A 22,976-nucleotide genomic window follows, 5' to 3' on the forward strand; every position below is an offset into this window, starting at 1 on the left:
TGCTTAAAGGGCTTTTGGAACAATATTATATTGATAAAGCAACTTGATAATAATAATAGTACTTTAGAGAGGCTAGAGAGGTTGTGCACAATAATTTAGAATTACACCAAGCCTAAGTTTCTTAGGCCTCGAATAGGAAGCTGGTGTTTAATGAAACGATATAAATGTATTGCGTACTCAATGGGGATGTTTTATTACTCCTAACCTTCCCTTTGTCAGATTCGGATGCTTGTTTGGTTCATATATCTAATGTTTCCGAAAGCAGAGCTCACGAGCGAGTTAGGACACGTGTCCTAATATTCTTCCAGTGGCAATTAGAAACTTTATTGAGTCTGCGCACATCTCATTTTTCTTTTTTTGAGCCGTCCGACATGCCTCTGGGAGTTTACGAGTGATCATACTGGTTCTGAAGCAAATACACTCTACTCCAAAAACGGCAACGATCTCCCAAGTTGAGCGTTGTATGCTCAGGCGGTCTGTTCGTGATCTTCAGGGCAGCAAGATTACCAGGCAAAAGCTGTGGCCATTGGTACGCCTCCACGAGATGTTGCTTCCTGCAGAAATAAAAACAGTCGAATACTACTCATACCCTCTTTACATAACTAGCGCAAATATTTCCAGATATTATGTGGTACATCTGTAATCAAGTCCGCACCACCAGATCACGGTGTGCATGTCTTTCAGATGTGGCATGTAGCGGGACGTGCAACCAAACCCAAAGCGACGTCCGCATAAACAATATAACGATGTTTGAAAACATCATGTCGCATGCTCAGGAAAGCAGGAGCGAAGAGTGTCATGCCGTACACTCGTTCCCAGATCAAGAAAAGGAAGTCTCGCGCGTTATTCATGCGCTTCACGAAGTATTCCTTAAAAGATTCGGTTGTCGGAGGAAGGAATTATGCCTTTGGCGTTTGAAACCTGTAAGCCTTGATAAAAGAACGCGAAGCTTGGCAGAAAATTCACCCGCATATATCTTTATTTAGCTCATAAAGGAGCAAATTACTAATGATGCGGGAGAGGCCTAACTTTTTTTTATTACAGTTCTTGTGGTGATTACGAGTGAACTGACGATTATTTATAACAACAAGAAAAAAGTTTGGACATATTTCTCAATCTATAGACCTTGTTACTTTGGATCAGGGGTCTCAGAACGTTTGAGCTAAGGCTCCGGATTGGTGATCTGCCGGGGTCTTGACGGCAAGAGAATAACTAAGAAAATATAAATAAAAATATTCTGGAAAAATAAACGCAAAAGCTCTTAAATACAGAAATGTAAACTAGTGCACGAACGTTTAAAAATGTAAAATGGATGTATACCCATAGCCTATTTTTTTTTTAAATCAATGTGTTGTTAAATATGGCGTTACAAAATAATTTCGGAAACTGACCAGGCACAAATCAAACGCATAGCAACTTTGGCTTATTTTCACAGAGCAGAAGACTAATAAGAACACTAGATTTGATGATGACAATATGCAATAGTTATGACACAGGACACTAAGCACGATATACATGGAAACGCAAAATATTTTGAAAAATGTTACACACACACGAAAGCGGAGGAGGCTTTCAAGAGCGAATGTACCGTGCTTTCGTGCATGCGGCGTTGGCTGCAGTCTAAGCTTAAGAGTGAACGGAGTTGAGCGAATATTCGAAATTTCGAATAGTACTTTAGAATAATACGCTATTCGATATTCGGTTCGAGAAGAACTGCACAATTCGCATTTTTCGAAGTGTTGATTCCGGCGGGTTAGCCCCGTTGAGCGCCATTCTTACCGAGCACCGGTGCACTGCGGAGATGCATTACCCGCGAAAGCGAGCTCCGCGGGTAATGCTTCTGTGCATTGTATCGGTGCCCGGAAAGAAGTGCACTCAATGGAATAACCCCCCTTGATGAACACTTGGAAAGTATGAATATCGCAAATGCATGCTTGAAAGAAAATCATACATTCAAAGCAGGATGGTGCACGCGTGCCGGCTGTATTTGAAAATAAATGGAAACTTTCTGAATGTGTATTTCTACATTGTAGCAAAAGATTCAAAATTAAACTGACTTATACAAGACTATATGTTAGGCAGAGATGCCCTTACAACCTGCATTCATCATGCGCGATCATGTGCTCGATATTAAAGAAAGAACATTTTATATAGCAAGATTGGTAATCTATAGGATTAATTTTACGTCAAATCCGTCTTTTATTTGCCACCCCAAGACATCAGACCTTCTGAGGTCGCAGTTCAGATATATAAGCTAAGTTTAATGTATCTATATATGCATTAAACTTAGTTTATAAATGAACACGTGGAACAACTTTCACGAGTTTAGCTGGGTTCTCGTTTAAACGTGATGCAGTGGAAGGCGGGGGAAAACTATTCGATATTCAATTTGAAAATATTCGGCCAATATCCACTGTTCTCACACAACAAATTTCTACATTTCAAACTACGCTACGTCCTGGAAGTTGACCTGAGAAGTTTGTTTTTGTTGACTGCTTTCTAAACGGGAAAGAAAAGAGGGAGCACTTCATTACCTTGCTTAGAACATTCAAAGTAGTGAGACACGGAGTGTATGCGTTCATAAATTCTAATACAGGCAACAAAAATTAAAAAAAAACCTACTTACCCATACTTCGCAAATGAAGTCCATAATCCCATTAATTTCTTGCTGTAATTCTGGTCATCAGAAGACGCCTTCTGCACAACTGGTCTTCCAAAGACGTAGAGGACGTCGTCGAGGTGTGACATCCCGTTCCAGGGCTTCTGGGACGAACTCGAAGAAGTGTGGTTCAGTATGTAATAGAAGACTGAATTATCTGAATTACTTGACAACCTCACTGAAGTTTCCTTTGATGGGCAGGTTATAATCTTGTCACCCCAAGCATCTTGAATAGCTCGTCTCAGCTTCTCGAAGTCAGTGTCTTCGATGTCACGAGTATAAAGGTTATGAAGCTCGTCTAGAAGTTCGGGACTTGGAGGGGATAACAAAGGAGCTAGTAAAAAGACCGTCTCCGTTTTCGTCAAATTTTGGGGCGAGCCAGCTTGGAACACAGCCGGAAAAGATCCGTAAACTAGCATTCCACCTTCGTTAACCACGTGACCAATCAATATGTCTTTGTTCCCTTGATACTCAGTTGTACAGGGTTCACTCTGCAGGGAGGGCACCCCAAAGACTGTCCGGAAGCATACCTCACCGGGACAGATCAACCTTTCCGCTACTTGTAGATGTTCAGGATCTGACCGTCGCAAGCACTCTATCACATTCATTTGGAGAGGAAAGTCAGGTTCCGGAGAATTGGTACAATTCAGGTGCACGGCAAACCTATGCAGTTTCATGAGTAGCCTGGGGTCATTGCATGGCCCTCAGTGTATGACTACATAAAGCTCCACTCTGCATAATAGCCCTCCGAAATAGTGCTTTGGAGTCTGGTGAGAGGAGGTGAAACTCTACGGACACTGACCCGGCGCTTTCCCCAAAAAAGGTAACACTCCCTCGATCTCCTCCAAAAGCGCCTATGTTGTCCCTTACCCAATGTAACGCAAGCGACTGGTCCAGATGCCCCTGATTTCCAGGGACATTTTGCGTTCCCCCGTTCAAAAAGCCCAAGGCACCCAGTCTGTAGTTCATGGAAACAATGACAACATCACCGTAGGCTGCCAGAAATGCACCGTCATAGATACTCAAAGAGGACGAGCCGAATTGGAATGCGCCCCCGTGGATCCACACCATAACCGCAAGGTCCGAAGTATTGTTGTTCCTTGCCGGGCTCCAGACGTTCAGGAACAGACAGTCCTCAGTATGAGCACGGCTGTCTGCACGCAAGATAAAAATCGAGAAGCGCAATTGATTTAGGCACAATTGAAGCCGGACGCATATCAGCTGAAAGAGTATTGAACAAGTGTTGTATTTCGTTCTACCTGTAATTCTTAATTACTTTCTAAATGTTATCTTGGTTCGATGCCTTTCCAGGCTAATTAAACTCATCTAAAAGCAAGGTCTAAAGTACCCGCTCTATAACAAAGACCCAAAACTTGAAACAAGTTAAAAAAATGACAAGCACACACCCTCTGCTTTGGTTTCCATTTAGGTCAGCTTAAGCTTCAGTTTCTCACGAAGTTTGGATGGGTTTCTTCTCTGCATAAAGTTTCAGTTTGGCTGAACGTTCGTCTGCCGCTGAAAGGTTTCAATGGGTGCACAGCCCCAGCGGTCAGGCAATCAATTTTAAATATGAACACAGTGTGTTTTACGGAACGTCAGCCAAATTTGTCGTGCAAAATCTACGTATCAGGCAGATCTATGTTCGATACAGTATTCGTCTCTACAAGATCAATTCAGAAAGATTAATATTATTCGGTAAAATTAGGTTGTTAAGGGGCGACACTACCCAGAAAAAGAAATTCTGCAAAAAACTATGATTTTGAAAAGTTATATAATTACATCCGCCAACATCTAGAGTATTCCCAGAAATGTTCACTACTTTCCACTGCATAAGTTAATTTTTATAAATTATTTTCTGTCCACTGAAGCTGAAGAAAAGGTAGGGTATGGAGCACTTTGAACGCATTTTTCTCCGTTCTATTTTTTGGTATAAATTCCATTTTAGTCAATCTATCGTTTGATAATGGCAATACAGGGAAGGCTCGTTTTTCACTTTTCGTGACTGAAATTTAATAAGAATTGCGGCCATGGAAAGTTTTTGTCACTTTACGGATGTCTTTTATAAAAAATGTTGACAATTTGTTGAAGACACAGATAAAAAAACGTTGACCATTTTCCACAAGCGAAAATTGATAGAAATAAATGACTTTTTACAAAAAGCTCTCATAGCCGCACCTCCTAGGCATTCTGCTAGATATCTAGTGAATAAAAATTTTAAATATTGTGATAGTTTTTCAACGATAGATTAACTAAACAATGTAGGCATGTTGCTGATAGAGGCTGCCCTAATTTTCTTCCCCCTTAACTGACACACCCGAAATTTTGCTATGCACCCTGTAGCATGACAACCAGCCTACTCTGTGATTTTAATTAATTTTAAGCCAAGGGATCAAAAGTTCACCCTCCCAGGAGGTGTCTGCCCTCAATCAATTTTTCGTTATTAACTTTTGAATGTGCGAACCAAAGGACATGGTTTTATTTAAAAAGTGTTAGGCATCGTAGAAAATTTTTTAATCACCCCAGTTCCGAAAGTAATAACCACCGTGCAGCATTTTGCGGCGTTCCGAAATCACACTCAACTTGGACACGTTTCTTGGTTTTATTTGCCTATCAAATAGAAGTACGCAAGACACCAAAGGACAAATTTCAGTAGTTTGCATTCTAGAATCTCATGCATCTCCATACTGTGAAAGGAAACAAAGACGACGATTAATTGTTGACGGAGTTCCCAAGGCTGGGAAGATTAAACGGGTTATGATTTCGGATATCCCAAGGAACAAACGATTTGGTAGACAAAATATTTGAGTTCTAGCCTGGCGTACTCCCTTAATGCGCTTGATAGCGCAGTATACCAGAATCGCGCTATACTTCGTGTACTCTTTGCAAGCTGAAATCAAATGGATGGTGTTCATTGTTGTTGTTGTTGTTGTTTTTTTCTACAAAAAAAAAATTAAAGACAACGCAAAAAGGGCGTGGGGAGGGGGGGGATTTCGTTATGTCTCACCTTGTGCTATGGACCACGGATCGAAGTTGACTTGGTTGCAAGCTGGAGCCGGTTGAGTTGCATCCGCAATACCGGTCCACGACTCCGCGGGCTGCGGCTTCCGGAAACGAAGTGCACCGACTGGGGCCTTGCCATACCGAATGCCGGTGAATGAATTAACAACTTTTCCATTCAGCTGCTGTCGGAAACCCCTCACACGGCCGGCCGTTGTGTGTACGACGGGTCCTCCCCCGTCGTCGACAGCGTGAGCCGCAACCAAAAGTGTCACGCAGGAGAACAGCATCAGGTAGGCCATCCTCTGCCCCTTCATCTTCTTCTAGAGACCAGGATGCTGCAGATAAATGAATAACACAAAGTGATAATACGTATTTAGACAGCTGTACATGAATGGGGCCATAACGGATTTTCACGTTTATTTTCTGCTATATTATCTTCACTTCATTATTGTGTTAACATGACAGATGATTGCTCTTGCGGACACCAGTGTCCAGGTCACTTACGGAGGCTTCCTCCGCAAATCTGGCCACCGGTCGGCCATCTTACGACACTCGCTCTAGCGCTGTCAAGCCTAGACAGTTACCATGGTTACCATCTGTAAGTCCCGTAACAACAGATGCAAAGATCACGTGACCACAGCCTTGACAAGGCTTCAGTGGGTGTCGTAAGATGGCCCACCGGTGGCCTCAATTGCGCAATGGGCTAGAAAGCGGGAATGTGCGATCCATCAAAGAGTCATAGAGACCAGCAGGATACATCTTCGCCCGTATCGGTGCATCTCAGTGAGAAAAAAGACGCCAAGTTTTAGTGGCTCTCATCTGACGCGCTATCTCCGCTAGTTAGTAATCTGCTTGACGTCAACGCAGGGTACAAAAGAAGGGGAGTGTTGCTGTCACCTTAGTGGTAGAGAGATTGCCGCTTTAGCCACTGTAAACCTGCTTCTGTAACTAAAATGCCACCGAAGTATGCCATAATTCCCATGTCAAAGTTTAGACCAGCCATAACTACTTAATAGGATGGAAAGAAAGTAGGGCTAGTTGATACGAATCTATTGCGGAAAACCGCATGAAAAGATACGACGGAAGAACGAGAACAGAGATGACCAGGCGCTGCGCTTGGCCTTGTTGGTTCTCATTCTTCAGACCTTTTCGCTCTCTTCTCCGCAATACATTATTATGTGCCGTACTTTTCGGACTATGTGCGTGTTTAAAAGTTGAAACTCTACCGGATGCGGACTATCAAGGATTTCTTTTGTTCTAGATCGTTCACTGTGACAAGACACGGAGGAGTTTATGGATAACAGAGTATAATAATGTTGATGTATGTATGTTAGAAGCTTTTTTGTTAGCTAATACAGCAGGCGTTTGTCTAGGTGTGCTGTGTATGATAATTTTTACGTTCGGACTAGTCGCTAAGCTTTGACCAGGCACCGGTTGCAAAATATCTAAGCAAAAACTTCTTCCTTTTTTTTTCAAATTTGTTTTTGCGGGTTGTGCACCATGGGTGCGGACTACTGTTCGGAAAATACTCTAAATATATGTAGCATTCGCCCTCATTAAACGGCAAGGATGATTGTACGCTTAATTCGTTAATGGGCTAGTTTGGTCTTTCTAATAGTTACACTTCTTAACAACCTTAAACAAATAAGCCCGTTAAATTTAGTGGTGAAATATACAGGGTGTTTTACTTTAGGCTTTACAGATTGGTTTTAGAAAACCCGCAAACGATACACAAATGGGGTATGGGCAGGTGTGTTATACGACCAGGGGGACAAAATAGAGGGGGCTAATCGTCACAATTAGTTGAAACATTAACTAGCATCTGCGCATAAACTTTTGAATTTGTGAAAAGAAACACTGGGCTTAGATTAGAAAGCTGCTGAGCGTCTATTATATAGACCGACACGCTGTTTACAAACAAGCCCGCGTTTGCCCACACCAGGTGTGGGCACTGCGCGTGCGCAGCGACCGAATTCGCGTGAAGTGAAGCGTTTGCGCATGCTCAGTGCCGTCGACAGCGCCACCACGGCTGCATGACGTCAGGGCCGCGTGTTGGCCTATAAGTAAAAAAAAAACTCTAGATAATCGAAAGTTAGGAAGATTTGGGAGGTGGAAAGCGCTGCGATGTGCTGAATTTACCACTCCCGCGGCGGGTGCAATGCTGGCGCTAAGAAACCGGAAGCGATTGGCGAGATGCCTATTGACACGGCAATATGGCAACGATCGTCTCCGAATGCGATCTTGATGACGTAGGTGCCAACTATAACTAGCCTATTCTAGGTTACAAGAATGAAGGACAAGAATGCAGGCAAGAGTGGGGGGCTCTCAAAGCCCTCCACCCCTTGCCACTTTAGCAGAACGAACGGTTGGGAAGTAATTCGTTTCAAGTAGCGGATTACTTCTTCAAGTAATTATATAATAGCCAGGTTACTTCTACGCGGCAGTAATTTTCAAAGTAATTTTGTTACTAAATATCTGTTACGTATGACCAATTACTCGTTACATTACATTTCTTCAGATTATGAGCATATTTCAGAAGAATCATTTTGAAAGCCTTGAAGTCTTAATCACTAGAGCAATGTTTATTGATTTCCGTAAAGCAATGGATACAGTTTCACACCTGTTGCTAATGCACAAAGTGAGTTCTCTAAACACAAACAGTAACATACTTCGGTGGATAGAAGACTATCTGAGTGGGAGGAAACAGTGCGTGGACAACAGTGCGTTGTCCTTAAATGAACACGGACACACTCCAAAAATATTTTCTAGGCAATTTAATATGGGGTGTCAGAAGACTACCTAATTAATATTTTGCTACAGAGTCAAGTATATTTTTAATAAAGCCAAGAAATGTAACTGCTCGAAACCGAAACCTGCTCACGGAGGTCGGAGAAACGGAAGTATCGTAACTACACCTAACTGCGCGTTGAGTGTGGAGGTGTCGGAAAAGGGTATTCCCATACCATTTAATTCAGCAGTGTTTTGTCCACAACATTCTTTTTTTGTCTTAGTAATAATCGTAAAAAAAAAAAAAAAAAAAAAAGTTTCAATATATTAAAACGTTTTACAAAAAAAAATTGTTCGCCTACTCTTGGGATGGAACCGCTGCGCGTGAAGCGGACACTTTTCCACTGATCTACTCTACAATTTTAGATAGCCATTTTGACAAATCGTTTTGTACATGACTCAATAGGGGCAACTACCCGAGTGATGTCTCCAGCCACGATAAGGGGAGACGACTCACCGACGTCTTCATGCAAATCGGCGTGGTGGTCGGGCGTGTTCTCTTTCGAAGGAAGACAAATTCGACGGTACCGTGAACGACAGTTCTGAAGCCTGTCGTCCGCCGCCATCGCCGTCCAGCCCGCGAGCCATGACACGCGATACGACGCCATGTTGAGAATTACGCAGTAAACACACAGGGTGCTTGCGGCTCTCTGTGCAACTTTCCTTTTTTCGAACAACGTATTTGCAGCTTTTAATAAGCCACAAAAAATGGGTTTAATTTTCTTTTTTATTTTATTTTTAATATTGAGTGTGCCTTCGAGGACCCATGACTTTGATGAAATTTGGTGATTGTGTCTAAACCCTTGAAAACGGCCCGTGACCACGGAGAAGAGACTGAGCGCGACTCAAACCGGCCAGTTCTTGATCGATGGTCTTCGGGAGGAAAGAAACCGAATTTCGAGCCGCAAATTCTTTTCTGGGTGGTTGGGCCCTCATTTGTCACGTACAACTGAAAACCTCGGCGAGCATAAATTCCCTGTCAGTGACCCTTTAAACATCAGTTTTAGGACCACTTTTATTTTTAATCTACATCAATGGTTTAGAGTCGTTTATGTCTTCTAGCATCAGATTAGTCGCAGACCATTGCGTAATCTACAGAGCAATAAAGGATGTTGATGACGTGTCGTTTTTGCAGAAGGATCTCCAACGGGTTAGTTCATAGTGCAAAACCTGGCAATTGGAGTTAAACGCAAGTAAATGCTTTCCCATCACGCTTAGAAAAAAGAAACATGATATTGATTCCGCATACGCTATTGGAAGACACTCGCTCTCGAGGAGAAAGTGTGACTGAGGTGAAAGCTTGTAAGGGTATTAAATCTTCGAATCTTATGAAAAAGGCATAAGAAAAATAGTCTTAAAATTATCTACACTATTAATAATGATTTAACTGGAATAAACAAATAAAATCATCTTCAAATGCCCCATTATATATCATATCGAGCAGGAGGGACTATGAAAATAAATTACGTGAAATAAAATGTCGAATTAACAATATGATTAAACATGAGGAAGATACATAGAAAGGGGGGACGGACAACGAAGACTTCTGTTGCTCTTCAGCGAAAGCAATTTTTGGAAGTCTTCGTTGTCGGTCCCCGCTTTCTATGTATCTTCCTCGTGTTTAATTACTGTTACCAACACGCTCGTTTTGTACTTAACTATATGATGTTTTTATGTTTTGGTGAGAACTATATTGGAATGAGCTACCTCCAGATACTGTACCAGCTGACAGTGCGCCTTTTGTTAACCTGATCAATGCAATGTGAATTTCTTTGTTATTATTTTTGGAGTTATTGAAATTTCAATATTGAGTGGTAATTTGAATTATGTTTATTTATATTGTTGGTTGCTGGCTTGTCAAGTATGTGTGAGTTGCCAACGTATATATGTGATCTGCAACCCACTCCTCTGCTGTAATGCTCCGGAGCTGAAGAGTACAAAGAAATAAATAGTAATAAAATAATACAGAAACTGGAGCAATATGAGCAGGCAGTTAAATAGCATAAATAGCAAGTTCAACAAAACAGAAAACATTGTGAGGAGGAGACTAACCAAAAAGAAAACACCGTGGTTTGTATGACCGGTCACTAGAACCATCAGAACATGAAAGGCATAGCCAATATGCGACAAACAAAGATAAAAAAGACAACGCTGAATAGGCTATGTCTCTTTTCATCGCCTTCCTTTTTTTTTTTTATCTTGCGTATGAAAAATGGAAGGTAGTGTTCCAGAACATTTTTGAAAACATCACAATTTTTTCTGTTATTTTTGTGATAAGTATACGGGAAAAGTAACGCCAAACTAAGTTGCAAAGTAACAAGTAAATTAATCTGTTGCTCTTCAGCGAAAGCAATTTATCACGGTAATTCGTTACATTTGAAGCTCAGTGATTTTTAATTACATTTGTCAAGGGCCAAGTAGCCAATCTTCTATAGTGTTAGTCGTCCCAATAACAAAACAGGGTCAAAACACATATCAATAAACGTACAGGAGAGCTCTTCCTTCCCCCCTTCTCCAACCCGGGGAGAGGAACTCATATCCGGACCCTCTTTTGGGTATTCCAGACGCCACTTTGCACCCCCCCCCCCCCCCCCCCCCCGCCCTTTTGCAGCATGAGCGACGTCGCGACCGAAAATATCTAGAAGAATCTCATCATGGTTTTGGCGTTCATCCTGCGGCGTTCACGCGAATGAATCGCCACACTTCAAATTATTTACGCAAAGTTTAGCAGTGTAACGAGCCTTGATAATTTCACTCAGGCGATTAAACTGGTGAGACATTGCTATGAATACGTAGAATCGACAATACCAACGCGAAAAAGATATGCAGACTCACACAGACGCCGACAAAGTGACATTCCAATGGTTTGTTGACGCGGGGCGCGGTGCTTTCTTGCCCGCACTCCATTGCGCAAGCGTTCGAACTATCGTCTGCTCCTTCAAACTTGTCTGCTTTTTGTCGTCAGCTCGTTTAAACGACAGCGTCCCGTAAACCAAACGTTGACCCGGTGATTGCGATAAGAACTAAGTGAAGGCCTCAAAACACTTTTGAAGGTTGGTTGGGGTAAGTAGGATAAGTGTAAACAGATAGAAGATGTTTATCATTATTGTTACCAGTGGCCATCACCGACTTGTAATGCCCGATTCTACTTGCGGTTTTCAGTATCGACGTCCACCATCTCAGCTACTGTCCACGCTTTTGCAGTCCGAGCGACGTCGCGGCTGAAAATAGCGAGCAGAATCTCATCGTGCGAGTGAGGCTTTAGCGACCAGTCTGCGGCGTCCACGTGAAATGAATCGCCGCAAGTCAAATTATTCGCGCAAAGTTTTGCCCCATTAATTTTGCTGAAGCTGCTCAAGTAGTCCGACATTGTCAGGAGGACGTAGAATCAACAATTCCAACTCAAAAAAGAGCACGGGGACTCCCACCGACGCCGAAAACAACGCAATTCAATGGTTCGTTTATGGGCGACGGCGGGCTTCGTGCCCACCGTCCACAGCGCATGCGCGGCGTCGTCCGCTAGGGGCGCTCCGGTTTGTTTGTAAACATGAGTTGGTGTATACCATTCGCCTCCTCGCTCTGCTAAAGTTGCAACAAAGTATCCGAGCGGGAACTGAGGGAGAAGAGGGGGGAAACAAGAGTATGCGGGGACGCCAGGACCTGCTTCTGTTTCCACTCATCGAACGGGTTAGAACGCCGGTGCTTGGCGTTCGATGAGTGCACTGGAGACAAAGGAAGTTAGCTTCGTCTCAATCCACTAATCATTCTATACTCCGTTTCACCTTCAGTCCGAGCGCAGTGGACGCCACGAGCCATCCCAGCCGATCCAGCGCCGGGAGAAAGTCGCGTGACCTGCCGGTGGGGCGGGGCGACACAGGGAGCTCAAGGTCGCATGACACTCCCTCAACGCCGCATTGGCTGGGATGGCTCCTAGCGTCCGCTGTGCTCGGACGGAAGGTGAAACGGAGTATAGGAGGAGCTCGGCGTCCTGGCGCCCCCCCCCCCCCCCCCACGCAATCTTGTCCCCCCCCCCCCCCCCCCCCCCCGGCTCAACTCTCCTACGTCACGCCGCGGTGGTGGCGCGCCGGACGCACTTCCGGTCTGTGGCGGTGGGCAGAAGTCGAAGTGTCAGACATGCATTCCTGTGTCCCCTTGGAAGAAACGAGACAAAAAACCTGCTTTCTCGTCAAAATGCTGCGACGGGGGTTGTACCAAGAGAGTCTGGAAAGGTTTGAAGATCAGTTTTCATGTGTTTTTGCCCCCTCCGTCGTTGAAAAGGGCAAACCAGACGCTGTCGAACTACGATTGCGTGCGCGGGCAACACTTTGTGGTCACCAGATGTATTTGCTTTGTTCCAACATAAACGAGAGAAAACCGCCAAGTTGTCCGAACCACCCACGGGTTCAGTGCGTCTTCAATTTCACACGGCCGCATGATCGTTCGAACTTTCGTCTGCTCTTTCAAACGTCTGCTCGTTCAAACAAAAGCGGCCCGTAGACCAAACTTTGACCCGGTGATTGCAATAAATAGTAATTGCAGACCTCAAAAGACTTAAGTAGGCTCGGTGTAAAAAGTAGATACAAGATGTTGATCATTGGTACCGGTAGTCATCACCGACTTGTTAGGCTTGGTCTGTTCCCGCTTCCGATTTTCAGTATCGACGTCGATCATCGCCGCCTTCTACACTTTTGCAACACGAGCGACGTCGCTACCGAAAATAGCTGGAAGAATCTCATCATGGTTTTTTCGTCCATTCTGCGGCGTTCATGCGAATGAATTGCCGCACGTCAAATTATTTACGGAAAGTTTAGCGGCGTAACGAGCCTTGATAAGTTCGCTTAAGCGATTAAAGTGGTAAGACATTGCGATGAGGACGTAGAATTGACAATTCCAACGCGAAAAAGAGTAGGCAGACTCACACAGACGCCGACAACGTGACATTCGAGTGGTTTGTTGACGCGGGACGCGGTGCTTCTTGCCCGTACCCCATTACGCATGCGTTCGAACTGTCGTCTGCTCTTTCAAACTTGGCTGCTTTTTGTCGTCAGCTCGTTCAAACGACAGCGGCCCGGAAACCAAACGATGATCCGGTAATTGCGATAAGAACTAAGTGCTGGCCTCAAAACACTTTTGAAGGTTGGTTGGGGTAAGTAGGATAAGTGTAAACAGATAGAAGATGTTTATCATTATTGTTACCAGTGGCCATCACCGACTTGTAATGCCCGATTCTACTTGCGGTTTTCAGTATCGACGTCCACCATCTCAGCTACGGTCCACGCTTTTGCAGTCCGAGCAACGTCGCGTCTGAAAACAGCGAGCAGAATCTCATCGTGGGAGTCAGGCTTTAGCGCCCATTCGGCGGCGTCCACGTGAAATGAATCGGCGCACGTCACATTATTCACGCAAAGTTTTGCCTCGTTAGTTTTGCTGAAGCCGCTCAAGGAGTCAGACATTGTTAGGAGGACGTAGCATCAACAATTCCAACGCGAAAAAGAGCACGGGGACTTCCACCGACGCCGACAACAACGCAATTCAATGGTTTGTTTATGGGCGACGACGGGCTTCTTGCCCACCATCCACCGCGCATGCGCGGCGCCAGTGGCGTCCGCCAGGGACGCTCCGGTTTGTTTGTAAACAAACCGACAAAGAGCACTTGATACTCTACTGTAAAGGGCTTCACCCTTTGCCTACCGAAGACAACATAGATTTAATAAAGTCATTGGGTTTTAGAGACAGCGAAGGGAGAGTGGATTTCAAGACTGTAGAGATTACCAAGCAAAGATTAAGTGAATGGTGGCAGAAATCGAGAGAAAACTAGGTATTTTCTTATCCACTGATGGCAAGGGGGTTTCATAGCCTCACTTTCTTTGCACTGCGGAGTGAATATAGATTTCACATTTAAATATTCTAAGCTTAAATGGTAAAACAAAATGGCTAGGTGGCGTAAGCTACCGCCCGATCCAAAGGGCTCAGCGGTATTCATCCATCCATCCATCCAAACATGAGTTGGTGTATAGGCCGAGATAGGGATGCGGGGAGGACGTGTTTCCCCCACAAAAAAAAAAAAAAAATTAACTACCAATTTTCGAAAAGTAAAAGTGCGACGACGCCGAATCCCGCATGCAAAAGGTTAACAAATAGGGAGGACGTCTTCGGCGACCTTCACAGGGCTGTAGTCCATCGCTCACCAAGGTGCAGGCTTCTTTGTTGGAGTGGAGTGGCCCTTGTCACGGGGAGCTGGTCCCTAATAGTCGGCCTCTCCGTCGCCGCCGCACGGAGCCCTGGGACGAAGGACCGGCAGTCCTTGAGCGGTTGTCGGTCCCGATGGCACACGAAGACGACTGCTCGCTGGTTCGGCCCGCGGAGCAGTCGTGGTCCTGAAAAGTCACTGAAGTGCTGGAGACAGAAAACAGCAGTTCTCGAAAGGCTCTAAACACCTTCCAGGTTGGCGATTCTCCTCGTGGAGGATGCTGTGCCTAGGGGTATAAGTGACCACTCCGCTCGGTCTCTGACAACTTGTGAATACGACGACTCTCACCGTGCCCTGCGCCGGTGACGCGATGACACACGTGGGCCCTGGCGGAAAATAACTGGCCAATGGCTGTTAAGCCGGCCCTTTCCCTCGGAACGGATATGTGCTTTTTGGGACATGACCCCCAACGGGATGATCCGGAAGCGAACGCTGCAGTGACCGTTTATTTGGGTCACTGCTTTTCAACAAAGAAATGTGGCTGACGCGTTCACGAAAAGGGCAGCTGGTGCATCCGTTCTAGGGTTGAGATGGCTTCGGAAAAATCTTTCTGCTTCACACCTCCCTAATGAACCTTTTGTAGGAACATCGATTCAAGACTAAATGGTACTAGTACCCTCTCTCTCTTCCTTCTGGCCGAGCAAAGAGGGAAGATGTTTTTTTTTGTTTTTGTTTTTCTTTTGTTTGGGGGAGCCGTATCTAGGTCACAGCGGCTCAGCGGGCGAACTGGATGTGGCTGACGTTTCGAATGTCGAACGGATGGGAGAGGCCTTGCACGTGCCTTGTTTTCGAGCCACTTAGTCTCGAACACAGTTGGGTGTCTAGGTGGCAGCAGTTATTCGCCAAAAGGTCCATTGTGGAATTTAGCCACGTACTGGGGCTGCCTCTGTGAAAACACCGGATATTAGTTTTTCTGATTCCGCTGGTTGCATCAAGGCTTTTGTGGCTCATTACTGGCATTTTCTCGCGTTTGACGTGTATTCTGCAACGGGGGCTGCCTCGGAATCCGCACAAAATGGTCCCAGGTAAATTTTGCAGGATAGTTTGCCTGCTTTACAAGGTTAGTCGTGTGATTGTACTCAGTTCAAATTAAACATAGAGAAAAAATAACGTTTCACTAAATGCATAAGTTATAAAACGTTAACCATTTTAAGGTTCACATATTTAATTTAAGACACACTGCATGCGAGCATGATAAAGAGGTAAATACATAAAATAACGTGTCTACAATAGTTGACACTTTAGCATGAGAACACAAAAGGTTCCATAACATGCCATCACAAATATTTATTATGTGCACGATAATGCCTTTGTTTCATAATGTACACACGTTTTCTTGCTACACTGTTGCGCTAATTCAAAATATAAGAAAATACTTTCACGGGATGCGTAAGAGGGCAGCCGACGCTACGAGCTGATAGGACAATGCTGAAAGCAAAATGCACTAAAGGTTTGTAGACCTTTTGTATATGTTATCACCGACTAGGGGGCCCAATCAGGCTCAAAGTGCGCGTCGTGCCCTCGCGAGTTCACTCTACGCGTATGTGCGTATGTGCCTTCTCCAGGACAGGCCGCAACGCCGACGGACGTCAGGCCCCTTTCTTATTTTTATTTTTAATTCTTTATCTTATTTTCCATTTAACAATTTATTTTTGTAAGTTCTGGTGTTTTAACTTTGACTTTTATTTCGTCCTTTTTCAAGTTTGCTTTCCGCGTAACTAGCGTTCTTGTACATAGCCTTCGTTATTCCCGTATACTAATACAACTTTTTTGTCACTTCAACCCCTTTTTGGCTTGTGGGACTTTTTTCGCCATTAAATTAGAATTTTATTTTTATCATCCTACGGCTGCTGTGTCCGCGTGCCTTCCTTTTGCCATATATCAACGGAAGCATCTGCAACATTCGCCATTTTATGTATACATACCTAAGAGCTTGAATATCTCAAAACTATACTTTACACGTGTGTTGAATTAACCTTCGGAGTGGCAGTCCACGAAAACTATCAAAGAGTGCCCAAAGTAAACAAATTACTGGGGGCCATATTGTCCGGGTTAACTTTTGAGAACAATCCGTCCAGGGAACATTTTGTCCTGCACCTGGTTGTGTTTTGTTCGCACCCCTCTTTTTCCTTTTCATGTACTCAAATATCTCAGTCAGCTTGTAGACGACTGGTGAGACTACTTCGTGCACTCGGTACGGTCCCAACTACCTTGGTGCCAGCGGAGCAGAAAAGCATTTGCTCGTATCACTCAGAACATGGTTACGTGTGAGTACGAGATCGCTAACTTTGTAGTGGAGATCTCGGTGACAGCGGTCGACGAGACAGATGACGGGCGATCAGAGAATGTTAAAGGAGTATGTAAGCTGCAAAATTTATTTCAATTTCCGAATGGGAAACTTTTCAAATTTGAAAGAGGATTAGTTAATTTTATTGGAACGAGAATGACAATATATATGTATATACATATATATGGGGAGAGAGAGTGTGAAAGAGATTTCTAAGTCCGTTTTAACTTTCAAGAAAATTTCCAGTATTCGCAGACAAAGCATTTTTTTTTTTTCAGAATAAATCAAAATTTTGCCTCAATTTTTTCTTGCATTCTTTGTTGTGAAACACCACCTAGAACAACGTAACCCTCCTAACAGTCTCCTCTTAGAAGAGACAGCTAGTTAACAGGCTTTGATTATTCTATTGATGATTGGCACATTCCCTCAATGTAACGTGATGGCGTTACGTGGAGGTAGAGAAGTCCTGTACCTCTAAGTAACGTCATCACACTCGGGCGGGGCGGGACGCCCAGCGTCTTTCGACCCCTCAGCAGAACACAGACGCAGCACTATAGTCTCCACTCTGCGCCTGAACTCGATCTCCCTTTGATGACGTAGAAATGCCAGTGGACATGCCTCGATTACGAGTGTCGTGACATTCGTAATTCGTGTATTGCTTTCTCCTTCAAAATGTTTGGATAAACCCGAAATGTGGACAGAAAAAAAGTAGCGATGTCTTTGTTATTTTGATTAGTACGAATAAAAACACACTTTGCCCCACACTACACCTTTATATTAAACAAATATGCTAATCACTACCAACGGCGGCCACTCTTTTACAGCTTTTCTTTGATGGTATAGGGAAGAAAAAATGCGATCGTGCTGCATGTTTTTTGACAATATTGGTCACTCATCGGAGGTTGTGCACCGACCGCGTGTGCGGACAACGCGTGCAGGGCTCAGGTATACGTGTATGTGTGACTCGCTACGCCAAATCGCACGGGTTCTCCCAGCACAGCGAATACTCGATACCACGCGTTCCACTGGTCCATTACGTTTCATTGAGCAATGTACTCTGTTTCAACGTTCAAGATATTGGAAATTGGACGAGGTTTCCTTTTGAGTTAACGCACTTGGCAACCGAACCAGACAAATAAGCAATCTAGGGCATTATTTTGAATGATGAAGACGGTGCCTTACCGGACTACGGTTTGTTGAGCGCTATAAGAAGTGGTCACTGAAATGGGTACTCCTTAGATCTCCACCACTGTCGTTGTCTTCATTAGTGAGAGCTGTGGGCCGTGCGGTCGTTCGCACTCGATTCCTTCGGAATTCTGCTGGCTCTTTTTCCCAGCTGCTCTTGTTTTGGCCCCTGATGGAATCTCGATTATCAGTCTTTTATCTTCGTCAAAGACGCCAAGGGCGTCGAGTCGTGTGAAAGACGTCCTTTTTGCTTAACGTTTATGCTTTCTTTCGAACGCGTCTTAACTGCCACGCAAGGCCATAAACTTGGCGCTTCTGTAGATTTTCAGCAACTTGAACCTCCACCGCTACAGAATCTGGCGCCCGATGACTTTATTATCACGATAAGAACTCCCAATACAGACTGCGTTCGCTCCAGATCGCAAAATGCTCATAGCCTGCTGTGGAGCTAGAAAAATTATGTATTTAAAATTTTTTTTGTATATAATTCAATGCTGTTTTATGGTAGAAACACGCGTCAGAAAAAGGTGATTGCCACTTGTGCTGATTAGTTGGGCTTGAATAAAGTGGCGTCCGAAACAGCGTAAAACAAACGAAGGAAGACCTGAGTCAACGAAAGTTTACTTAAGTCGTCCTTGAAACCCGAAAAAAAGATTAATAAAGAGAAAAAAAGAAACAGACAATATCGCAACAAAAGAAGAAGAAAAATTCAATGGAAGTTCTGGAGCTGCGAGAGTCGCGACACAACTTCAAAAAGAACTGAAATTTAAAAAAAAATGCTCGAACTACACTTCAGCCGCAGCCGCACTGCTCATACATTACACAAAAAAAAGTCAGTGTTCGCTGGGGACCTGATGGCATGATTATTAGTGGACACGCCGCCCGCATGTTCCAAGTGTGTTTATACGTACATGCGTTCGCACTGAACATTTCTGCAAACGTGCTTCCTACGATCAGTGCGGTACAAGGTAGACAGTGTCTGCGAAATTTCTTTTGCGTGATGTAGTCGTAGTGTGCCCGCGGCTTTAGGGGACCTTTTACAGAAAACAAACCATGTGTAGCATTGCATCTTCAAAAACATGTTACTGCTGATTTTCATTAAAAAACGAGCGTGTTGGTAAATACTTAAACAACCGGAAAGAATAAACACAAATTCGGGACGCAAACAGACGATACAACTCTTTCAACTCTCAACGACATCTATTTCGTCTCCGTTCAGAGACGGCCATCGAGCAGGTTCTGGGGAGTGAGCGGAGAAGGAAAAAAACAAAGGGGGGGGGGGGGGGTGTTGAAAAAAGGAGGGGGGGAAAAAACGGGTTATTCGCGGCCTTCCCTCGAGGTCTCTGGTCTCTTCGGGCCAGTTCGGGATGGAGGAATTTCATCTCCCTGTCGGAAAGGGCCAGAGAGGCCGAGGCGACGTTAGTTACCGAGCTCTTGATGGCGTACGATTCGGCGACTTCCCTGCCAAATCTCTGCCGGTGTCCTCCCAGTACGCGCGTACCTTCGTATCTGGGTGAACAACCGGCGCACATCATACGGTGTACAACTATTGGGTGCGTGGAGTCGTCGGGGGGTTCGCTCACCTCCCGCGAGTGTTCCCTCAGGCGTTCATTTAGGCACCTCCCGGTCTGCCCTATATACTCCCCGCCACACGAAAAAGGGATGGCATAAACCACCTCCTTCCTGCACTTAACAAACTGCTGTCCGTGCTTCTTGTTGCATTGAGTCGCGGGGGGGGGGGGGGGGGGGGGGGCGGGATATTCGCCATTCTGCACATTTGTTGAAGCTTTTGCTCGCAGCTAAACACTACCCCTACCTCGAAGCGAGAGGCGAGTCCTTTGAGGCGATGTGCGGTGTTGTGCGAGTAGGGGATAACTGCAAAACGTTTTTTGCGAGGAACAGGAGCGGCTGGCGGTGCCCCGGAGGCGGTGATCAGCGTCTTTAGAGTATTTGCCACTAAGTCTTCAGGGTACCCTGCCCTCTTTAGCCTCTCTGTCTGTAGAAGCACGCTGTGCGCGGAGAGATGGGGGCACGACCTGGTTCCAGAGGATTTTAGGAGTGATTTCACGAGGCCCCGTTTAACTGCTTTAGAGTGGGCACTCGTGAAGGGCAGGACCGGCTTTTGTGTGAGCTGTCTAAACTCCCAGCATATCCCATCAGAGCGCATCTTCAGGTGCAGGTCCAAATATTGAAGACCGTCTTCAGACCGGTCTTTTCTCTTAAAGGAGAGTCCGGTGGGTCTCGGAGCGAAGGCCTCAATGACAGACTCGGGAGAGGTCTGCTTCGGGTGCACGATCAGATAATCATCTACATACCGGAACACCCGGACCTCAGGCGCGGTCTCCTCCATTCGGCTTCCAATATCCCGGTCCACATACATCAGGAAAATCTCGCTCAGCACAGGGGCCAGACAGGAGCCTATGCATACGCCTGTCCTCTGGGTGTAAACTTATCCCTCGTACTCCACCAGTGTCGAGCGAAGGTACAACTCAAGGAGAGAAATGAAACCGCTAACAGGTATTCCCGACGAATTCTGAAATTTGCAGGCTCCATGTTCGTGAAGAACTTGGCCACTTTCCTCCTCGGAAACTTGTCGTCCCTGACACTCTCGCAGCCTTTCCGTGTTAGTAACTCCACTGAGTTGATAGCCCAACTTGAGACACAGTGTCTCAAGTTGGGCTATCAACTCAGTGGAGTTACTAACACGGAAAGGCTGCGAGAGTGTCAGGGACGACAAGTTTCCGAGGAGGAAAGTGGCCAAGTTCTTCACGAACATGGAAGCCTGCAAATTTCAGAATTCGTCGGGAATACCTGTTAGCGGTTTCATTTCTCTCCTTGAGTTGTACCTTCGCTCGACACTGGTGGAGTACGAGGGATCGTTTACACCCAGAGGACAGGCGTATGCATAGGCTCCTGTCTGGCCCCTGTGCTGAGCGAGATTTTCCTGATGTATGTGGACCGGGATATTGGAAGCCGAATGGAGGAGACCGCGCCTGTGGTCCGGGTGTTCCGGTATGTAGATGATTATCTGATCGTGCACCCGAAGCAGACCTCTCCCGAGTCTGTCATTGAGGCCTTCGCTCCGAGACCCACCGGACTCTCCTTTAAGAGAAAAGACCGGTCTGAAGACGGTCTTCAATATTTGGACCTGCACCTGAAGATGCGCTCTGATGGGATATGCTGGGAGTTTAGACAGCGCACACAAAAGCCGGTCCTGCCCTTCACGAGTGCCCACTCTAAAGCAGCTAAACGGGGCCTCGTGAAATCACTCCTAAAATCCTCTGGAACCAGGTCGTGCCCCCATCTCTCCGCGCACAGCGTGCTTCTACAGACAGAGAGGCTAAAGAGGGCAGGGTACCCTGAAGACTTAGTGGCAAATACTCTAAAGACGCTGATCACCGCCTCCGGGGCACCGCCAGCCGCTCCTGTTCCTCGCAAAAACTTTTTGCAGTTATCCCCTACTCGCACAACACCGCACATCGCCTCAAGGGACTCGCCTCTCGCTTCGAGGTAGGGGTAGTGTTTAGCTGCGAGCAAAAGCTTCAACAAATGTGCAGAATGGTGAATATCCCGACCCCCGCGACTCAATGCAACAAGAAGCACGGACAGCAGTTTGTTAAGTGCAGGAAGGAGGTGGTTTATGCCATCCCTTTTTCGTGTGGCGGGGAGTATATAGGGCAGACCGGGAGGGTGCCTAAATGACCGCCTGAGGGAACACTCGCGGGAGGTGAGCGAACCCCCCGACGACTCCACGCACCCAATAGTTGTACACCGTATGATGTGCGACGGTTGTTCCCCCAGATACGAAGGTACGCGCGTATTGGAGGACACCGGCAGAGATTTGGCAGGGAAGTCGCCGAATCGTACGCCATCAAGAGCTCGGTAACTAACGTCGCCTCGGCCTCTCTGGCCCTTTCCGACAGGGAGATGAAATTCCTCCATCCCGAACTGGCCGGAAGAGACCACAGACCTCGAGGGAAGGCCGCGAATAACCCGCTTTTTCCCTTCCTCCTTTTTTCAACACCCCCCCCCCCCCCTTTTTTTTTTTCCTTCTCCGCTGCCTCCCCAGAACCTGCTCGATGGCCGTCGTTTGAACGGAGACGAAATAAATGTCGTTGAGAGTTGAAAGAGTTGCATCGTCTGTTTGCGTCCCGAATTTGGGTTTATTCTTTCTGGTTGTTTAAATGCTGATTTTCTTTCAATTCGAATGTCGTATTTGTTGTTTTTTCGAGTTTACTTTGGGGGGGGGGGGGGGGGGGGGGGGAGGGGGGCAGGGGGGGGGTTCAGTGGTTTCTCCGCATCCAGTTTTATATTTAAACGCGGCATTCTTCTTAACATGTCATGTGCGCTACCATTCTAGCGGATCTGTTTAAACCTTAAAGGAATCGTGAAATGACGTTGGGTTCTTATATTCTAAATGTGCATCGCTTAGTGGCACCCAAGAAAACTAGCGCATAGCTCTGCGGAGCAAGAAGAATGACATTTCCACCGTAACAGTACAAAAAACGTAGAGGGATATTTTTTTTAAAGCTTTTTGGTGGTTCAAAGCGCTGCTACGGCTTACAGATTGGGACCGAGCACTGGGTCACCATTTAGCTGGCGCTCGGCTAATAATCATTCCGTCGGCGCATACTTTGGCTCGTGGCCTTTAGAATGGCGAGGAAAATGGCCAAACTCCAATAAGTATTCGGAGCACAACACGTGTAGTAAAGAGTGCCACTTCTTTTTGTGCGTGGCCTTGGGGAAAGGGGGGGGGGCGTTATTCGAGTCCCGGAGAAAAGCTCACCGGAGAAAAGCTCACAGGAGAA

At 45.6% G+C, this 22,976-nt stretch overlaps 1 pseudogene; it reads right to left on the bottom strand.

Moving 5' to 3' along the window:
* Positions 1–385: 385 nt before the first annotated feature.
* Positions 386–5,973, bottom strand: LOC8034641 (annotated as a pseudogene).
* Between the last annotated feature and the right edge of the window lie 17,003 nt (positions 5,974–22,976).

Source organism: Ixodes scapularis, unplaced genomic scaffold (genome assembly GCF_016920785.2).
Source record: "Ixodes scapularis isolate PalLabHiFi unplaced genomic scaffold, ASM1692078v2 PGA_scaffold0__279_contigs__length_252992795, whole genome shotgun sequence".
Taxonomy (NCBI): domain Eukaryota; kingdom Metazoa; phylum Arthropoda; class Arachnida; order Ixodida; family Ixodidae; genus Ixodes; species Ixodes scapularis.